Genomic DNA, 6000 nt, shown 5'->3' with positions numbered 1-6000 from the left:
GATTACAGTCAAATTATTCATCAATTTTGCCTTAAGTAGGAAAATTGTGCACTAATTCTTTAAAATTCATGATAAATAGAAAAAGCAATACCGAGTTTTTGCATCAATTAAGGTAGTAATACCGGTAGGTAGCTAGTCAAAGCAAAATCCACTATTTATTTCTTAATTATTTGTGGAATATTCTTAGTTATAGAGATTGCAAAAGTCAAGGTACAACAAATAATCATTTTACATTCAGATTAAGGGGATGTGGGAGCTAAAGCTTCCAAAATATGCCACGAGGTATTTCGTATTTCAAATGTAAAAAAAAAACTAAAAGTCTAATTAACTTTTTCTTTCGGTAGAATGATTAATTAAACTTAGTAATGATTACATAGAATGGCGCTGTGCTATTTATATTGATAGAAATCAAAATAATAAAAAGTTTATTGGTTCTACTTGGTTTTAAGCTTAGCGCTGAGATCGCGCTAAGATCGTGTAAACACCCATTCGTATTTCAAAACTTGTTAAAAAACTAAAGGTCCAATTGACAATTTCTTTCGATAAAATGATTCTTTGAATAAAACACTATTGCGTTCTGGTCTTAATTTTTCATGGCACTATTTATTTAAAAAGTTTCACATGAAAACCATATGGACCATAAAAACAGTGTTTTTTAGCTCTCACATCCCCTTAAGTAAGTGATTCTATTTATCATAATTACGGATGAAAAGTTTCAGACAGAAGCTAAATAGACTCATTTTTTTGAGGTTAAGTGTGCATTTTTGAACTTTTATTTGATTATTACTACGCTCACAGGCTCCATTTTTTACAAGCACTTAACTTATTTGTTAGTTGTTTAACTAATATATAACGTTCTGCAAAATTTGAGTGAAGGTAGGGTGGCACATATAATGGTTTACTAATATTATAGTTCAGATAAACTTTCAATAATACTTTAAATTTTTTTAACCCATTAAGTCCCAAGTATCCTCAATTTTCACTGAATATTCAACCTGTTTTTTCTCATATTATTACTATCAAAACAAAATTCGTGATCATGATATCCGATGTAAAATTTTATGCTTTTTCAGAATACATAATCAAAATTCGGCTAATATTTATGATTAAATAGTTATAAACAATTTTTTGCAAAAAATGCAATATTTTCGACTTAAAAAAATTTTGGATCGACATTTTTTATGAAACCGGTAATATACACATACGTTTATCAGTAAAAAAAGTGTCCTTGATTCCTGTACTTTAAGATAGGTAGAATGCGAAATACTAAACTCTATTACAGACTAAACTCTAAGCCCTTAATGTCAGTGGCCATGATCGTCTTTATGAAATCAACCCTCATAATTAAAAACTTTAATTATGGTTAAACCCACACAAACCCGTTAAGCTTAAGCTTGAACAAAGCTAAATTAAACTAACAAGCCACCCCAGTCTCCCGATAAACATACGCTACTTTCAGTTTTTCTCTATCAACGATGATTGTGGCGACGCGGTCTACGTTGTTGCTTGGTATTCTTATGCACTCGGGTTCGAGTCCGAGTCTCAGCAAATCTTTTCCTTTTTCTACTTGCTGATAAAATATACAGTATACAATAATAAGGCAATATGCCATTCTGCTTCTGCAATTATATTTCAATTTAGCTAAGTATACGGTGGACCTGCAATAAATATAGGTATAATTTACTTCTTAATCGTTTATGAAAAAAAGTATACAATGAAACTTCTTGAATTTTAGGAATACAAATTAATAATTTTTTTTTTTAATATCAATGTAATTAATAAAACGTTATCGTACTAATAAGATAATTTAAATTTATTTAAAATTGTATTTTTTCTTTACGTAAAAAACTATAAATAATGGTAGTTATACATTGCAAGTCCCCTCTGTACCGTATACTTACCTAAATTGAAATATAATAGCAGAAGTAGAATGGCATATTGCGTTATTATTGTATACTATATATTTTATCAGCAAGTAGAAAAAAAAATTTGCTGAGACTTGGAGTCGAACCTGAGTGCATAAGAATACCAAGCAGCAACGTAGACCGCGCCACCACGATCATCGTTGGCATATGAAAACTGAAAGTAGCATATGTTTATCGGGAGGCTGGGGTGGCTTATTAGTTTAATTTACTTTGTTTAAGCTTAAGCTTAACTTGTTTGTGACGGTTTAACCATAATCCCTCTAAAAAATAAAAGTTTTCACAAGTTTTAGATTCTAATTTTGTTACGCAAATTCGGGCGCAAGTCAGGCGCGGTGGACCTAAGAATATATAGCGCCTCTCCCTTCTCCTCCACTGCCGCTGGATGCGTATATTTCCCCTACGCTCCTTTTCTAGATGCGTATAGTTCGATCGCAGGCCACAAGTGGCGTCATGATCGAATTCGCCACGCATTTTTAACACGGCAGATCATGATCTTCTTGAAATTCTATCAATTTCTATTGTAATTTTTCATATTAAGTTTTATCCACTTATATCGATTTTTATCGTGTTTTATCACGTTTTATCAAGTTCTAATGCAAAAAGTGGAATTAAGATTCACTATTCAAGTCGATAAGTGATCTAATCGACTTCTATCGACCTTTTCCGGCAGGGGAGTGCGCTAGATTTTACGGAGAGAGAACGTTTGAGAATCTTTACCGCGCGCGCTATGCTGAAAGAGCGCGCTATTGGCAAAGATTCACCAGCAGTAAAGATTTCTTACAGCGAGAACGTTCTCTCTGCCGCGCACGAAAGAGCGCGCGTACCCCCACTCCTCAGCGCGCGCGCTATTGGCTCGGCACAGATGCGCGCGAAGGCATAAGAGAGAGCGCGGTTTGACGAGTGCTATCAGTCATTCATCGTTCGTCATGGGAGCAGCAGCAGCAGCACAGCAACGGCGGCGGTTGATTCCCCCATCTCGCGAGCCACGCAGCGGGACTAGAGTCTCGACAGCGGGTGGTAGCAGTAGCGAGAGGCTTTCTCTCAACTACCTCGCGCGCGGAGACAAAGTTCCATTTACTACGGAGTAGCGAGCGGACGATGACAGCAGCGATGACCTTCGGCCAAAGACGGCACAAATAACCAATCAGTCCTTTTCAGGACTACAAACAAATTTTAACGTAGAAATAAAAGACTTGTGTGAGAATGAAAGTGAGAATGAAACAGTTCTTTTCAGAACTATAGCGTAGGATAGAACGCGATGAGCAGTCAACGGCAGATGTCCCCCACTATATTGCCAGCCGCATCATAAAGAGCGAGCGCACGGGGCAAGAGCCGCAACAGCGGCGGCGGCAGATTCCTCCACTCTCTTACGAATCGCGCAGCGGGGACTAGAGCCACAAAGATGAAGCGACGGCGGCAGAACCACGACAGAGTTCCCCCACTATCTCGCTAGCCGCGCTCTCTCAATAAAACGGGAGCGCGCGCGGACTAGAGACATTCTCAATGACGGTGTCGAGCGGGCGACAGCGACAGAGAGAGAGAGAGAGAGAGAGAGAGAGAGAGAGAGAGAGAGAGAGAGAGAGAGAGATAGAGAGATAGGTCTTTATTGCGATCGACACAGGCTAACGAGTTTCCGCGTCCAATGACTGTTCCAAAGAACTTGAACCCGTAGATGGGACGAGTCAAGGGTAGAGAGCGTCCTTACACACCTCGCAGAAATGCACATAAGGCTCGACGGTGAATGCCGAAACCTGCTCCTCGAGTCGAAGAAATTCAGTGGACGCCTTCAGTCCACGAAATTCGTAACAAGACAATCAAGATAGAGCGTCTGAGAGCACCTCGCAGCCGCAGCAAAGAGCGGCAGCAAGAGCCGCGGAAGCTCACGCGCAAGCCACGCTACGTGAGCCCGAAGCGAAAGCCATGAGCGACGATGAATATGCACAATCGGCCCTTTTCAGGGCCACCAAAATTTTTCAAAACGTAGAAAATAAACTGTTTCCCCTTCTCCTCTCCTTCTCTCTCTCTCTCTCTCTCTCTCTCTCTCTCTCTCTCTCTCTCTCTCTCTCTCTCTCTCTCTCTCTGAGTATCGAGAGTAGGCTTGGCCGTCTTGAAAGCCGCCTCAAAGCCCTTGACGGCTTGCCTGCGCTCAAGACTCGACTAACCAATGTCGAGTTCTCCATCTTCGAGCTGCAGGCTCAATATCAAGAGCTGTCGTCAAGGAGCCCCGCAGAGCAGCACAACATCAGCAGTGCTCCTGCCTCCGAGGAGATCAACAACCTCCGCAGTGAACTGGCTGAGGTTAAGAGGAAGCAGGAGCGCTCTGCGAATAATGTGGTGGTGATCTCCGGCCTAGCCTACACCCAGGAGACGTCACTGTATCTCCTGGCCTTTACCATCTTGGCTGCACTAGACCCCACGGTTCTAAGGCGGGATGTTGCAACCGTCAGAACCATGGGGAGACTCGACGCTAATACCATCAACGCCCAAGGTGACAGCAGATTTCCACCCCTAGCTGTCACTCTCTCCTCCAGTGCGCTGGCCCGCTCCATCATAATGGCCAAAGCCAGGAAGCGTAAACTTCATACCAGCGAACTCGATGATGCACTACTCGAGGAAGCGAAAGCTCTCTACCCAGATCACCAGGGACTTGTCAACATTAACGAGCTGCTTCCTCCAGACATTCATAATTTGCACATCAAGACCAGGCTTGAGGCGAAGAGGAGAAAAGGTTGCCGTTCCTTCGTGAGGGATGGGAGGGTTTACATCCGTTCTGGCAAGGACAGTGAGCGGGCCACTATCATCTCCACTGATGCTGATCTTGAGGCTTTTTGCCGCCAACAGCCAGCATGGACATCACTCATTAAGACACACACCTATCATCCCGCCAAAACCACCATCTAAATCATTCATCTCATCGACATCTGCCTCCAAGGTGTCTCTGTCTGAGGGTCTTAGGGTCTGTCATTTCAATGCGGACTCCCTTACGGGTCACATTGAGATGATCAGGTTCTTCTTGTCCACTCGTCCCCCCTTTCACGTAGTGGCTGTAACTGAGACCTGGCTGAGTGACAAGATACTATCCATCCCTTCACTGGATGATTACACTTTGTACAGACGGGACAGAAACAGGAACGGTGGAGGTGTGGCCCTCTACATTCATCATTCACTGACTGCTAGCGTTATCTCGTCATCTGACGGCGAATGGTCGGGCAAGCCGGGTAAGCCAGAGTATCTTTTTTGTGAAATCACATCTAAGGGAATATCGCCCATCTTCGTGGGAGTTGTGTATCACCCTCCTCACTCACCCTTTATCCAGGGATCTAACTTCATCGAACAACTAACAATGCATATGCACAACTACTCCACGAAGGTCATCATGGGAGATTTCAATGCTGATCAGCTTTCCGCATCTGAAGACGCAAATTTCATCAGGGCTTTCATTGATGAGAACTCCCTTATTTCTGTACCATATGGTGCAACCCATCACAGACAGGACTCTGACACCTGGCTTGACCTATGCTTGATTGATGAGCAGGATCGCCTGCTCTCACACTGGAAGACTGACACTCCTTTCATTAACGGACATGACCTGATCACGGCCACACTCGACGTACAGATTCCACGCCACGTACCTACTACATAATCTTACAGAAACTACAAAGGAATCTGTGCTGAGAAGCTAAGGGACTTCCTTAGCGCATGTGACTGGTCATCCTTCGCCACGTCATCACTTGACGAATTCATCACCACTCTTAACACCAACATCTCGAACGCCATAAATCATCTCGCCCCATTAAAGACCGTGACACCTGGACGTAAACGTCACCCGTGGTTTACCGCGGCTCTTCGTGACCTTTTAACTGAAAGGAACAGACTCTACAGACGTTTTCACAGAAGTCGTTTACCGTGGGACCTATACTTTTATAGAATCGCGCGGTACGACGCTCATAAACGGATTGAGGAGGCCAGGTTGAATTACTACTATTCACGCCTGTCCTCCTTGACCGACGTTGCAGAGATCTGGAGAGCTTGGGAATCTTGGTATTACTACTTCTAAAACTCCTTCACCTGCTCG

This window comes from Nasonia vitripennis, assembly GCF_009193385.2.
Source record: "Nasonia vitripennis strain AsymCx chromosome 3 unlocalized genomic scaffold, Nvit_psr_1.1 chr3_random0010, whole genome shotgun sequence".
In the NCBI taxonomy this organism is placed as follows: domain Eukaryota; kingdom Metazoa; phylum Arthropoda; class Insecta; order Hymenoptera; family Pteromalidae; genus Nasonia; species Nasonia vitripennis.
This window is presented reverse-complemented; position numbering follows the sequence as displayed.